Genomic DNA, 16,497 nt, shown 5'->3' with positions numbered 1-16,497 from the left:
TCGATCGCACACAGAATTTGGAAAAAAAAACGTATTATGGCTTGAGACCCAGGCAATGCAAGAAATACATCACAAAAATAACTAACCATTCCTTCAAAATTTGCAATAAGCCATCTGTAGCAATGGTGCGTGTGGCTTCCCTCAATTTGCACCATGACACATCCAAGGCTAAAGTTTATAGCATCTGGCTTCAGTTAGGTAAGCTCTCCATGAGCGTCTGTGACACCATCACATGTGCCCTCACACACACTATGAACAATCTGTCACATGGTTTTGGCCTCCCTACCGAGAGCAGAACCAGAGGAACCATAGTCTTTGGCTCAAAGATCTCTGCTCTTGGTTTTCACTGGTCATTTTTTCCTAACAAGGATCTCATTTTCATCTTCGTAAGACATCAACCATGAGAACGTGCCGTGTCGTTGCATTTCACGATGCAGTGGGACCAAAGCCTGTACAGAGACTATAAAGTCTCGTTCAGTCAGATCAGAGGAACCCATATGCTCTCAATTACGGCAATATGAGCCAATGTTCAAGAGGTGTCAGGTGATGTAGCAGGAACAAGATGGAAATTAATTGTCATAACTTTGCTTCAACAAAGTAATATTGAAACGCTGTCTGATGTGATCAGACTGTTAGATTATGAAAAATGTCAAGTACTTTGTGTTTTTGCACATATTGGAATAATTGTTCCAGACAGTTTCATAGCATGCAGTGATTCGGTCCTTTCACCAACCAAATTAAAATGTACAATGTGTTATTTCTGCACCACTAGTGGCCAGAAAAACAATGCAAAAATAATGATCAATCTCATTTCCCAAATCCACAACATTAAACCAGCAGTTACGAATCAGACTGTTCAAAGTGTCACAAACACACAATGTTTACACTTTTTTGAAGAAATCAGTTTATAAACGGCTTGATTATTGTTATCGCTTCACATTAGGTTGAGATTAGACATGTTTAGTATTTTAAAAGCGAAAACATTACACACAGATGAAAGTTAGAATAAACTAAACAATAGTATCTTATCTGCACACAAAAAAAAAAACATATTGATTCCCATTTACCACATCATTTATTCTCCTAAACAGTTTAATGCACTCTGGTTGCTTTCTAAAGCTTTATTAAGGCAAATAAACAAGCCTCATTTAAATCAAATTCCTATCTCAGTTCCGATATTGGAACCCTCGATAAACAATTTCATCATGAAACAATGCGAGTGGAATAAATGATCCAAATAATCATAGCTTATGATTGTATAATAATGCACTCCAATAAAGGCAACACACATCGGTTACATAAATGTAGGATTCAGCTAACTTCAGCTTAGACAAACAGTTCAAATGACAACAGCATCTTTAGACTTTAACTGGCTGGAGTGAGTGTGAAGAAAGTATGGACGTAGTGTCCATGATGTCACCCATAGGTTTGTGAAGAGCGTTTTTGAACCCAATAGTCGTCGCTGTCAGCCGTCGCCATCTTGGCCGCGCGTCACCGCGAATCACTCCCGACAAACCGAAAATTAGTAAAGAAGCGGGACGTGAGAGAAGTAGAGATCGACCGATACTCATTTTTTTAAACCGATGCCAATAACAAATATTTGGATGCTTATGTGCCTGATAACCGATATGCTAAACCGATTTTTATTTACTGTTATACTTCTGTTTTTGACATAATAATTACTACACTACTGAACTGAACAAACCCTTATAATAATAATCATCATCACAATCACTCCCTCTTTGCATACAAAGTAATAAATAGAGGGGTCTGAAAGAGTGAAGAATAATATTAATTTAATGAATAATGTAGAAACTATATTCCCAATACATGGACCATTCCAAACACCCCTATCATTTCGTCAGAAATGGACTGATCCAAAGTTTGGCTGCGGTTGGCAGCGGGAGAGAGAGAAAACTATAGCGGAGTTGGCTGCTTGTTATACATAGTTTATAGAGTAAAACAGGTGGATTAAGTGCCTTTTTTGGAATAATATGGTTGTTTTGACCAGCAACATGTAGCCTTCAGCAGTAAAACAAGTAGTTGGCAAAGAGGTTTTTCAAATAATATCACTGACTGAAATACTACATTCAGGAAAGTAACAAACAAAACGGCTTATACATCACTGAATTTCTTAACTGGTAATGTTATTTGATGTCAGAATAATTAATATTTTGTTGTTTTAGCTTATGAAATGGCTGTTGACAGCGCTGTTATCTATGCATTTACTCACGCATTAACTGTATCAAACTGTGACCGCTTGCGGAGGTAATAAATAATTAATTAATATCCACAGACATATATATAGTTATTTTAGCAAAATAATGTTTATCTGGTAAATTTTAATATAACTTAGGGTAAATCTTGTTAAAAGCTTCAGCCTTCAACCCCGGTAAGTGAACAGCACGTGATTTTGTGAGTTCATCTCTATTCTTGGACAAACTGCATACATTGCTTTTAATATATCAACTTATTTAAAATAACATACATTAATGCACAAATAAGATGTGTTATAAATGCCTCAGATGCAAAGTAAGTATACTCGAAGTCCTTTTAATGAAGTACGTCGCGTCACTCCGCCGTCCTATCTGCTGTGCACGCTGCTGCTGCTGTGAGCTCTTCTCCTCAGATGCGTCCAGCGCGCAATTCTCAATTCTCTCGTTTATCGGTCAATCCGATATTACAAAACCGATATCCGATCATCGGAAAATGCTCAAATATCGGGGAAAATATCGGAAAACAGATATATCGGTCGGTCTCTAGAGAGAAGCTGAGATGGCTTGTTGCTGAAACCATGCCCACCTAACTCGATTGTAGTGACAGCAGTGGCAGTTCACCTGTCACTCAAGTTGCCACGCCCTTAATTATGCAGAACTTTAAGGCTTACTATAATTTGAACGGATGCGTTACAAAACAATTCACCCCCCTCATAGTTGTCATGAAGGGCAAAAGTTGCTATATAGACCAGAAGCACTTTTTTAACATGGATTTTAACATGGAGGTCTATGGAAATTGACTCCCTTTTGGAGCCAGCCTCTAGCGGCCAGTCAATGAATTGCAGTTTAAGTCACTTCTGTATTGGCTTAATGAGAGAGATCGGTAGGCTGCTCCTCGAAGTCAACGTACAGTTGCGTTTACGCAACAACAATCTACTAAAAATAAGGTTTTCCTTATTTTAAAGTATATAATTTAATTTTTTCTTTTTTTATAGATTACCTAGCGACAACCAACCGCTTCCTTTAACTTTTATTTTATTTTATTTTACATTTTTCTTTTCCCACAGGTTTTTTCTCCTAGGAGTTTTTTAACCCTTTGGGAGTCAGCTGACATTAGCTTAACTTTGTGTTAACTTTATGTTACGTTGCATATACATTACATATACATTGCTCACTAGTACAAATTGATTTTCACCACTGTACTTTCTACTCTAATGTCATATGATTTTATTTTGTTTTTATTAATGTAAAGCTGATTGTGACAATTAAACAATTGTTAATAGCGCTATTTAAATTAAATTAGATTTTTTTCTGAACAATCTCCAATGACACACATCAGCAAAAATGATTACGAATGCTGCATTACACATGCCAGGTCAGTAGTTGGCGATGTCACATCACCACGTAACACACAACATCACTTTTTTATATAATAATGGTATCCTTTTCAAAAATAAATTCAAAAGCTTGTGTTTTCAGGGCCCAAAAACAAAATGTTCTCAGTTTTAGTTAAAATACATTGTTGTGTAAACGTCTCCTAAGATATTAGTTGTTTTTCCTAAAGGCAAACATCTTTTCACTGCATATATTTAGGGCACTAAGTCACTTTGGCATGTGATTTGTTGCACAATTTTTGTGATAAAATGACCAAAAAAAAAAAAAAAACATTTAACTGCATATCTACATCATGGAATATCATACACTGTACACCAGTTAGAAAACACACGAGTGGCAGCTGGTGACTTCTCTTCCGAGGGGCACTGTTTGAAGTGTCATGTGTGTTGCTTATCATGTCAAAATATGTGTTCGTTAAATCATGTGAACCATGTGCATCGTGCATGCGTCTTGTTAAAATAAGTGCCTGCTGCACACGCATCAAAACGGTTTATAATAAAAGAGACGCTCACATTCACAAAATATTCGCAAAACATGTATAGCATGTGTATGGCATTTATTTTGACAAGATGCATGATGCACATGGTTCGCATGACTCGCCGAACACATTTTGAAAAGACGAACCACACACATGACGGCCTACACACATGTTATGAGTGACCAGTTTTGCATCGTCCGCCCTCAAAAAAGAAGTCACCGGCCCCCACTGCAGAGCACAACTAGTAACCACATAGCAAAATCCGAACACCTTAGCAAACATACCAATGATCAAATAACTTTCTACAACATCAGTATGGACAATTGCTTTCAAATGTCAATGAAAAAACTTCTGGCAGTTTTACTCCAGAGGAAACACTTAACATGTGGACAACTTCTGTTGGACTTCAATACAAAAAGTCGTACAAAGGTTATAAACTTTATATTACATACACAGACTCAAAACAACACTGTGCTGGCAAACAAAATCGCATAAACAACATGGCACTTGTGACTTCGTGCACAAACACATGAATTAAAGAAAACGTATCAAAGTCACATCTCAGGAATTTATGCATGACTACAAAGTATTCATGAAGAAACAGAAAGGCTGCATTGGATTGCACAGATCTTGTTGATTCAGAAAGAGAAGAGACACTGATCTTCAAAATAGAACGACCGTAAACAACAGCATGTGGTTGCGAGTCACAATGTCAAAATATAGACGCAGAACGCTCTTGCACAATAAAGCTATAATCATAACCAAGCTACATCACTGAGATATACAGTACGAGACCATTGGGAAACAAAGAAATCTGGGGAATTGAGGCAATAAAAGCGATCTCACACTTACACTGCTGTTTGGAAAGACATTAAGAGGGAGATGGGGAGATGGAAAAACATTTTATATAAAAAATTATTTTCTTTTACTCTGTGCGACCCATGTGAAAACCAAGCTACGTTTTTTTTTTTTTTTTTTTTTACTGTTTTCAACATAAAATCATCTTACATAATGTAAAGAACATTCAGTGATAATAAAAAATGTTGTATTATTAAAACATTATTAAAGCAGTGTGTTTGCTTAGCAACATGCTTCTAACATTAAACTGTACTAAAGTCAATTTTGGGTTGAATTGTGATAACCTGAAGTTAGCAGTGCAGCTCCCTAGGTTGCAATGCTGTATAGTTTACATTGTCACTGCCTGTTTGTGACATCATCGATAGGGATGATGTCACACAGCCCATTATTCCATGTAGGCTGACTGCTCAGAATGCCGTAAATGTGCTTACATCACACAGATGTAAAGTGTAATGCTTTCTTCTGTTTCTGCCAAGTCATAGTTTAAACTATGGCGAAAACAGAGCAACTCTTGTTTCCGTCTGTGGCCGTGTATTGAATAGCCTGGCACTGGGCAAATGTGCCAGCGAGGTCAAAGGGGGAACAAAACTGTTGATTTAACACACAGCTTTGTCTCTCTGACACAGGTTCAGTATGTGTGTGCGCGCATAGGTTCATTCGACTGCTGATAATGAGAACGTCCACGAACACCAGGTTGGAAAAACAGCAATTAGGCATGACAAGTCAGAACCAAAGATGACGTAAACAACACAAAAGCTGCAGTTGTTTACACTGGGATACTATCTGATGCAAAAAAAAACTAAATTATGCAGCAAAAAGCATTTAATTGCAGACCCTGAGCAGGAAAGCTTTGATGCTTGCTATACTGACTCAAAGAAATAAAAGACTCTAATAAAAGGAAACAAAACAATGAGATCCAGCTGAATGATTGAATTAGTTTGAGTTCAGTTCTTGGTGTGGTGAGTTTAATCACAGACTCTTTAAATGAGAGAGAAAGATGAAACTGATGAGATGGTGGGAGGGACCCATAAGCCACGTGCCCTTCCTGCAGTGTACAGGATATTACCACATGTTTACCCCCGGCGGAAGGCCTTGGAAAACAGCAATCCGGGATTGTCCGTTTTAGGCAGGATGCAGAACTGGAATGTGGGGTCAGGGTCAAAGGAATACATGCTGATCGTAAACACAACGACCACCGAGATAAAGCCTCAATGAAAGACAGAGGGAGGCTGTTTATGCAAAGACAAAAATGCCCTGCTGTGGACGCACGTCTCAGAGCAGTAAAGGGCCACCTGATAACCTTTGCATTTTGGGGCAGGGGCCAGTGATGTCAAAAATCATTGGATTTGAGCTAATCATTTTTATATATTCTTAGTGATCTTCAATTATGATCATGCATGTGACAGCTGAAAGCATGCAACTCTTCCCTTGAGGGTAAAGCAGTTATTGTCTCCACCAGTCAGTCACTTCAGTGCATATTGATCTCTTCTCAGCTGTTGTCTCACAAAGAGCTCTGAATTTAAGCTTTGATTCCTGAAATACCTCCACGTCTGAGCTCCAACATTCCTTCCTTTTTATCAACTACTACAACTCTATTAACACCACTGATTTTATGATATCTTGGATATATTAGTTCATGCAGATCTAAATATGAATACAGAGTTGGGTACAAAAGATAACAAGATTTAGGACTCACAAACTAACATTAACCTGGAAATGACAAATAAATTGAGCATTTCTAAAAATTGTTATGTAAAGTGATATTTATAATTCTGCTGGTCACAAAACAAATAAGCAAAATTACACTCAACTTGCTATTATTAAAGCAAACATAACAAATGTAATAGAATTAATATAAAATAAATAAAATTATTTAATAATTTAATAAATAAATATAAAAATAAAACAAAATACATATTGAAGTACTTACTGAAATATATTAAAAATAGATTTTTTATTTAAAATGTATATAAATAAGAAAAAGCATTATCATCTCAAACATGTTTAATGTAAATGTATGATCTGTAATGTATGAATGTATGAAGCACTGTACTGTATAATGTAGTAATACAAGAATACATTATAAAGTTATATAATGTAGTTAAATACGACAAATGTTCAAAATAATTGTAATAAAATTTTTTTTTATTATATACAGTATAACGATTTACTGTATAAGATACGTGCTTAGATCAATTAGACGAATGTAGCCTACTGTAAACTTTTCATTCATTTAAAGCCAAAAAGAGAAGGACTCCCAGATCGATATAAATAAACATATTAACATAAAACAGCTTAAACGACATAAAACAACATCCATTCCCTCTCATTCAGTGTATAAGGTAAATTGTTATGGATTTTGACTAACTTTCTCCTACCTGTGCTGTATTTTATCCTGCTGCGTGTCAAACACACCGAGGTCAAAACAAAGTTTGTTGTAAGTGAAACTCTTCGTGTTGCTCAGACTCCCCTGCGCAACAAAATGGCAATGCTTCCGATACAACTCCAACTTTTCGAGTGACTTTGATAAAGCATCAATCTGACACAGAAATAGATCGGACTGGGTTGTGTCTGATCATCTCACAGCTCTCACAGGCTGGTTTTGGGATTATATTATAGTCCAGTAAAGCGGAAATGCGGAGCTGCGCGTGAGAGGTTCAGCGACTCCTACAGGCGACACTGCTGATCACACGAATGTAAAATTGTAACACTGTCACAATCTCTGTTATGATTTATTAAAATATATTCTACTCTTTTTTTTATTTCATTTACTATTAATTTTGACATGGATAATAAATGTATTCTGTTTTTAAATTAATGTTATCAGAATAAACAAAATGAAAAAAATTATATATAAATATCATTGCTTCATTGTGGCTACATCATCTCATTGTGTTTCATCTATTTATCAACAGGTTTTTCACTACAGCTGGCTGCATTAGAAAATAATTAACTCACTAAACCAATTTCCAGCATAGAGCTGCCTTATATTGTACAGTTAATCAGCAGAAATAAGGTATCGGCGAGGCATTTATTGCTGTGCTATTATGCAAATGCCTGTATATACTGTGACAATGATCCTTGTAAATATTGTAAAACCTCTCTCCTAATAGACTACAGTAAATGGTTTTGTGAAGTTTATAAAGACAGACATTTAAAGAATATACACTCACCTAAAGGATTATTAGGAACACCATACTAATACTGTGTTTGACCCCCTTTTGCCTTCAGAACTGCCTTAATTCGATGTCACATTGATTCAACAAGGTGCTGAAAGCATTCTTTAGAAATGTTGGCCCATATCATCTAGCAGTTGATGGAGATTTGGGGCACGAAGCTCCCTTTCCACCACATCCCAAAGATGCTCTATTGAAATGATTCGAGCTTTGTGACATGGCGCATTATCCTGCTGGAAGTAGCCATCAAAGGAAAGGTACATGGTGGTCATAAAGGGATGGACATGGTCAGAAAAAATGCTCAGGTTGGCCGTGGCATTTAAATGATGCCCAATTGGCACTAAGGGGCCTAAAGTGTGCCAAGAAAACATCCCCCACACCACCACCAGCCTGTACAGTGGTAACAAGGCATGATGGATCCATGTTATCATTCTGTTTACGCCAAATTCTGACTCTACCATCTGAATGTCTCAACAGAAATCGAGACCCATAAGACCAGGCAACATTTTTTCAGTTTTCAACTGTCCAATTTTGGTGAGCTTGTGGAAATTGTAGCCTTTTTTTCCTTTTTGTAGTGGAGATTAGTGGTACCCGGTGAGGTCTTCTGCTGTTGTAGCCCATCCGCCTCAAGGTTGTGCGTGTTGTGGCTTCACAAATGCTTTGCTGCATACCTCGGTTGTAACGAGTGGTTATTTCAGTCAAAGTTGCTCTTCTATCAGCTTGAATCAGTCGGCCCATTCTCCTCTGACCTCTAGCATCAACAAGGCATTTTCGCCCACAGGACTGCCGCGTACTGGATGTTTTTCCCTTTTCACATCATTCGTTGTAAACCCTAGAAATGGTTGTGTGTGAAAATCCCAGTAACTGAGCAGAATGTGAAATGCTCAGACCGGCCAGTCTGGCACCAACAACCTTGCCATGCTCGAAATTGCTTAATTCAACTTTCTTTCCCATTAAGAAATTCAGTTCAGGAGTTCAGGAGATTGTCTTGACCAGGACCACACCCCTAAATGCATTGAAGCAACTGCCATGTGATTGGTTGATTAGATAATTGCATTAATAAGAAATTGAACAGGTGTTCCTAATAATCCTTTAGGTGAGTGTATGTTCAGTTAATATTTCAATTTACATTTATTTGTATAGCGCTTTCCACAATGCATATACCCTCAAAGCTGCTTTCAAATGATGTCATCATTTACTAACCTTCACTTAGTTCAAAACCCATATAAGTTCTCTTTCAGTAATTCTTGCTCATTTTATTATAAGGAAAATGTATGGAGACCTGGGACAGCCATGGGCGCTATTCACTTTCATTATATGGATAAAAGCATTTTGGTAACAAAGTCCTATTCTGCAAGTCTAAAACAACATGAGGGGGAGTAAATGACGACATCACGATCATTTTGTAACTAACCCTTTAAAAAACATGAGAAATACTATGAACATATACACAACGCCTTGTGTTTGCAATTACAGACAATAATTAAAGTGTTTAATGGTGCCTTCAGTGTGATCTGGTCTATGGATCCATCACCAAGAAGAGGATCATCGTTAGTGCACCCATGACATGTAAATCCCCTCTAACATAAGAGATTAAAACATCCCTCCACCTATATCACAATGTGCACAATAACATCAGATAGGGTGCGATTGGTTTAATCAGCACCAATCAGGCACAGTACATAAATCTAAATCCCCTTATTATCCACCGATGGTCTGTTTGTTGTTTTAGAAGGTGGGCCTCTATTGTAGATAGTGCGACTCAGGTGGAAGGTGTCTTCTGTCTTTGCGTCTGCCAACAGATATAACCGGAGAGTTTATATAAACTCCCTTCACTTAGCATCCCATTATTCAACCAGCTAAAGGAAATGCACGTGAGGTCAGCAACCAATGGACTTTATAGAGCATATGTGTCATTTACACTGGTGATGCTGGGGATATGTCCCCACAACTTTTTGAAATGGCTGATTTTGTCCCCACCAAAGCATTTGGTTAAAATGTTCTGAAAAATCAAGCAATACCTGTGCAACTTACACTGCAAAAATTACTTTCTTACTTAGTATTTTTGTTTTGTTTTCAGTAGAAATATCTAAAAAATTCTTAAATTTAGATGCTTTTTCTTGATGAGCAAAACGACCTAAGAAAATAAGTTTAGTTTTTAGACAAAAAATATACAATTTAAGTGAATTTTTGATTAAAACAAGCAAAAATATCTGCCAATGGGGTGAGAAAATATCTTAAAATAAGATTTCTTTTTTTCTTAAACACTTAATTTAAGCAAAAATTCCTCACCCCATTGGCAGATAATTTTGCTTGTTTTAACTTATTTTGACTTATTTTCTTACGTCATTTTGCTTATCAAGAAAATACATCTTGATTTAAGATTTTTTTTATATTTCTACTGAAAACGAGATAAAAATAATGAGTAAGAAAGAAATTTTTTTGCAGTGTACACTGCAAAAAAAAAGATTTATAAGAAAAAAAATTCTTAGTATTTTTGTCTTGTTTTCAGTAAAAATATCTCAAATTTCTTAAATTAAGATAAATAAAGTCTAGTTTTTAGACCAAAAATATTAAATTTAAGTGATATTGAGCATAAAACAAGCAAAAAAATCTGAAAATCTGAATTTTTCTTGAATTTAGTGTTTAAGAAAAATATTTAAGATTTTTTGCTCACCCCATTGGCAGATTTTTTTGATTGTCTAAAGCACAAAATCACTTAAATTTGATATTTTTGGTCTAAAAACTAGACTTATTTTCTTGGGTTATTTTGCTCATCAAGAAAAAGCATCTTAATTTAAGATATTTTTAGATATTTCTACTGAAAACAAGACAAAAATAATAAGAAAAAATTTCTTAGTATTTTTGTCTTGTTTTCAGTAAAAATATCTAAAAAATCTTAAATTAAGATAAATGAAGTCTAGTTTTTAGACCAAAAATATTAAATTGAAGTGATTTTGAGCATAAAACAAGCAAAAAAATCTGAATTTTTATTGAATTTAGTGTTTACAATTTTTTTGCTCACCCCATGGCAATTTTTTTTGCTTGTATAAAGCACAAAATCATTGATATTTTTGGTCTAAAAACTAAACTTATTTTCTTGGATCGTTTTGCTCATCAAGAAAAAGCATCTTAATTTAAGATATTTTTAGATTTTCTACTGAAAACAAGACAAAAATACTAAGAATTTTTTTTCTTGAAAATAATTTTTTTGCAGTGGTTTTGTGGTCCAGGGTCACCTAAGTTGAGTTGTGTGCTTATGGTGTGTTTTCTTTTACATATGTAATGAATTTCATTGTAATCATTGACTTAACGTACTGCTGTTTTCTACAGTATGGTGCTTTGGCACTGTTCGGTTAAGCTGGTACATGTGCAGTCGACATTGTTGAGGGTTTTATGCTGGGCTCTTATTGGCTATTTTTGTGTTGTTGACTGGCCTACGCTATGCCCATTTTTGATGCGCCATTATTCAATATTTTTCCCCGTCATGCTGTAATGTTTTTTCATCTGATCTTTTCAACATTTTTCAACACAAACTGACGCCCTGCTTTAGAGATGGAGAAAAAAATAGTGGTTAGTTAATGCAGTCGGTTGGTACTCAACAGTGGCACCATAATTTTCACCCTTTATTAAATTCCACCCTACAGATTTAATTGAATGTGTCATTTTGAAAGGGCAATGTATGTTTTAATATAGGTACACTAAAAGTGTCTGCGGATTGATATATGATAACCATTCGATATAAAAAACATTCACTACTGTTTTACTATTACCAGCTGCAATTATTTCTTGTACCAGTAAACAGCAGACTGCATGTTATTGTGTTTGCTATAAAAATTTAAAGGTGTAAGCATATCCAAACTCTATAATTTCTGTACAATATATCATAGTAGTGATATTACACATTTACCTCACCTAAAATCATTACCATTTTTTTCTTTTTCTCAAAACTAACCACCAAAGACTGTGTTTATTATGAGCTTACATCATAACCTCAGTCATAGCATTCGATGTCTCTAATATCAATATTGGTGTACATTCGGCTAATCTTCTGACCACACAGTGGCCATGTGTTTGAAATGAAATAATCTTGCGGTTCCTCACCAGTCCTCAGTTAAACTCCTTACTTAAGACGTGCTAAAATCTGCAGCAGCAACTGTTGATTTCACAGCCGTTCAAATGCCCGCAGGGATTCATTTTAGGCTGGTCAAATGGCTCCCTAAATCAGTTTGGCCATATTAAATTACACGGTTAGATTGCTCTGTTTCTCTGGTTTTAGCATTTAGATTTGCGAACAACGGGTGCCTGTTCATTTGACGCTCGAACTAATACGGTGCTGTTAAAAGCATTAGCCTAATACTCAAGTCACACATTAACATTCAATTGAGTGTTTCAGATACAGTATTTTAAATGGCAAATTCTGTCCACTTCTCTGTAAGGTGGTGATACTGAGTGTGAGAAGAAAAATAAACATTGTAGCAGGACATTAATAAACCAGATATAGATCTAATCGTATAATCAAACAAGATGGCTCTAATCAAAGCCCTCCGGATATCTTTTTTGACCTCGTCCTACAAACCTGTCATGGGTCTGGAGACAGAGCCCCTGAGTGGATCATTACGGCCCAGCATGCAGAGCATTAAGGGTGAATGAGGTGAGAGGTTTCTGGGGTGAAATCGAACAATGGCCATTCTGGAGAGTGGAAATGATCCGGAGGTCACATTCACACACCTGCATTAGGTGGGCACCTCGGTGTTTCAGAGACCTTTGGGTGTGTAAATAGTCTCATTCCGAGTTTATCACAAACCAAACCTGACTTTATTGGCATATCAGAGTAGATGTAATGTGTAATTGCTATACTAAGAAGACCATTAGCAAGATAGATGCCCTCATAAGATACCAAAGGGCAAAATTATATTTTACTCTCACTATACTGTATTTTTACTAAACATATTTCCCTTTATTATGATAAGAAGGACTTGGTCTCATTGCATTACCATTAAAGAACCATTGATTTATTGTAAGGGTGCAAAGTTGGAAAAAGATTTCAGGCATGCAGCAGAAACAGGGCTAAAGTTTATTTGAGGTTATAGATTATAGATTGCACAATCAGATATTTTACAATAAAGTGAAGCTTTAAATTATACAATACATATATTGCACATACTGTATATATTGTAAGGCAAAATGTATTCTGCATCCTTGACTGAATGCAAAAAGTACATTCAAAGAAAAGGCTTTTGGTGATGCCATTTGGTGTTATATTTTGTGTCTAATGCAATGACATTCATACATTTTTAATAGAGGTTTGAGTGTTAAAATATTTTCGGGAAAACTTTACTTTCAGGCTGCACTATAATACGTATAATATACGTATTAAAAGTTGTGATAAGCCCTCTCCGCGAGTCTACAACAAAATACTATTTTTGCATTGAGCATTGAGATTAACTGTAAAATATAATTAAAAGCTGTAGGCATGACAAAACTTGCTATTAAAGTATTACACAGTGGGCGCCAGAAAACCACAATGAAAATCTGGAATTTAAACTTATTCAATTTAAACCTGAAAAAAACCCTGAAAAAAACAAAGCAATGCGATTCATTTAAATGATGTATATTCTTACCATGCTGCACTTTTTCTAAGTCCCTACCCAAATGCGATCCAATTATTAAGTTTGCTAACTTTGCAACTTTGTATGAAAGGTCAGATTTCCTTGTATCCACTGAAGCACAGGAAATTTTCCTTTTCGAATCATTCTCAGATCATGCTGGGATAAAATGGATCATTTGGTCTACAAAGTCCATTTACAGGAGTCCATGCCAGCCCATGTGCATTCTACAATTAAACACACTGTCAGATGGTCAAAAAATTGTCCCTAGCCTTGCCATCACTGGGGCAGTACCCGTTCAAAAAGTACACTGTTGCTCCAAAAGAGTTAGTATCTCAGAGAAACGCATTGCTACCAAAGGGTGTATATTAGTATCACAAATGTACATACAGTTATTAGTACCTCCAAGATACATATTAGTTGCAAATGCATATACAGTACATATCTGTACCTATATGGTACCTTTTAAAGGTATTGCTCCAATGACAGCTAGGGGCCAGTTTTTCTTTTCACTTATTTTGACAAGACACGTGATGCACATGGTTCACATGACACAACAAACACATATTTTGAAAACACGAGCAACACACATGACACTCCGAACACATATTTTGAATTTGCGCCCCTCGGATGAGCAGTCACCAGCTGCCACGTTGCAAAAATATGAATATTATTTTTAGCATAACTTGAAAAACTTGAAAAAAATTATACAAAATAAAAACATGTTAAACAGAAGAATTGTCTAGTGGACTTAGACTATTATAATGTGTGTTGCTTGTGTTTTCAAAATATCTGTTTGTTGCGTCATGTGAACCATGGGCATCACGTGTTTTGTCAAAATAAGTGCGGGCTGCACCCACGTCAAAACCGTTTATGATAAAAGAGATGCTCACACTCACAAAATACACGCAAGACACTCCTTTAACAATAAACTCTGATTATGCATTAGGCCTATGCGAGTATCTGGTCTCTTTTATCATAAACCCTTTAGACGTGTCTGCAGCAGGCACTTATTTGACAAGACACATGATGCACATAGGATCTTTTGAAGCACAGAACACATATTTTGAAATTACGAACCACACACATGATGGGCTACATCCATGTTGTGACAAACTTCGCATCGAGAGCCCTCAAAAAAAAAAAGAAGTCACCAGCCGGCACTGATTATAATAATATAATATAATGTGGTACAGAAAATGTTGGACTGAAAATTTTGCAATTTAATACTTATACTGTAAGTTTACAGAAGTCCATGGTCTACACAGAACATTGTTGTCACTTCAGAATGTGTCTTTGAGAACAAAAAATTCTGGGACCTGACAAGAAATTTAATCTCCAGTAAAAGCTTGTCCCCACATCTCTGTGCTCACATTAGGAGCGCTGCGTTGAACTCGATCTGCTCACCAGAGCTATGAAAAATCGGAGATCCTGTAAAATGAGGTGGGCTGGTCACAACAATGACTGTTAACAACCTGCAAGCTTACATGTTATGGCTACCATGGGGACAAGACGTGAGTTATTCCTGTGCTGTTGTGGTAATTTGGTAAAGTTGGGGAAGGACAAGTTATGCGTGTGTTTAACATGAGAGTGAGAAATTATTTATTAAAAGGAGAGCGAGAATAGAACAAAAAGTATGTGATGAATTTGAAAAAAATCCTAAAATAATACAAAGAACCACTGAGGAACATTTATCGCAAAGGTTCAAAGTTAAAAACATGATGTAGATGTAGAGCAGCTGAGCATTATTGCACAGACATTTTAGTTAACCACATGTAAAATGAATAATCTGTAGTACGATTAGATATAGTGCTAAGTGAAAATGCTAAGTTAAAATATTTTGTTTTCTCCTGAGGAAGAGGGAGAAAATAAGCATTCCTCAATTCATTTCACAGGAGGCGTGAGTATGGCAGTGAACATCTGACAGCCTGAGCCATCTGGACGTACTGTACTTGGTTAATCACAGCGTAAACATACAGTAGGGTACAAGCAATGATGAGTTGTGTTAGACTGCCAAAGGACAGCTCTGAGCCTTCTACCTCAATAATGTTACAGATGGCTTCATAAGATAATGATGTCTTGAATCTACTTTTAGCTCCGTGGGCATCAGACCGCCAAATGGTTCGGCTCTTAATGAAATGGGAAAAATGTGCTAAAAATATAACACGTAATTTGCATGTGCCTGGCGTGTAAGATGAGGAATGTAGGAAAGGCAGAGCGTTTCATATTCGAAAATGCAGTAATTAGGATATGATGTGTGAAAATAGTTCAAATAACTGGTGGAGGATGTGTAATTTTTCTGACACCAATTTTTAAAAGAATTGCATTGCTCAAGAGATAAAACTTTTAATTAGGAAACAATCTGGGAACTTTTTAATAGGGTTTAAAGTTGTCATAAAAAAATTTAAACCACCGTTTTTCAATATTTGACTATGTTCTTACCTCAACTTAGACGACTTAATACATACCTATCTTTTTTCAATGCGTACACTTAATGTTTGTACAGCGCGTCGTGAATGTGTTAACATTTAGCCTAGCCCCATTCATTCCTTAGGATCCAAACAGGCATGAATTTAGAAGACACCAAAACACTTCCAGCACAGTAATATTAACGGAAGTTTGAGGGAGAGGAGGAGTAGTCAGGATTGATGATGTTACTACGCCTGAGGTCAAAGTGCTGCAAACTAAGTGCTCTTTGTAATACAATATAGTTCTCATTTTTATCTGCTTAAACAATTGCCACGTTTTATTTTGTGTTAAATTGT

General features: G+C 36.1%; 1 protein-coding gene across 5 annotated transcripts in view; it reads right to left on the bottom strand.

Moving 5' to 3' along the window:
- The window catches only part of tspan9a (tetraspanin 9a), a 261,891-nt gene extending 254,318 nt beyond the window's left edge, over positions 1-7,573 (bottom strand). For all 5 annotated transcript variants that reach the window (XM_055175085.2, XM_055175087.2, XM_055175086.2 and 2 more), the window contains exon 1: positions 7,326-7,573. The gene's annotated coding sequence lies outside the window, so the exon portion shown is untranslated. The remainder of the gene's footprint in view (positions 1-7,325) is intronic.
- Between the last annotated feature and the right edge of the window lie 8,924 nt (positions 7,574-16,497).

The sequence above is a fragment of the Misgurnus anguillicaudatus genome, chromosome 15 (assembly GCF_027580225.2).
Source record: "Misgurnus anguillicaudatus chromosome 15, ASM2758022v2, whole genome shotgun sequence".
Lineage (NCBI taxonomy): Eukaryota > Metazoa > Chordata > Actinopteri > Cypriniformes > Cobitidae > Misgurnus > Misgurnus anguillicaudatus.
Note: the sequence above shows the minus strand (reverse complement) of the source record. Positions and strands in the feature narration are given on the sequence as shown.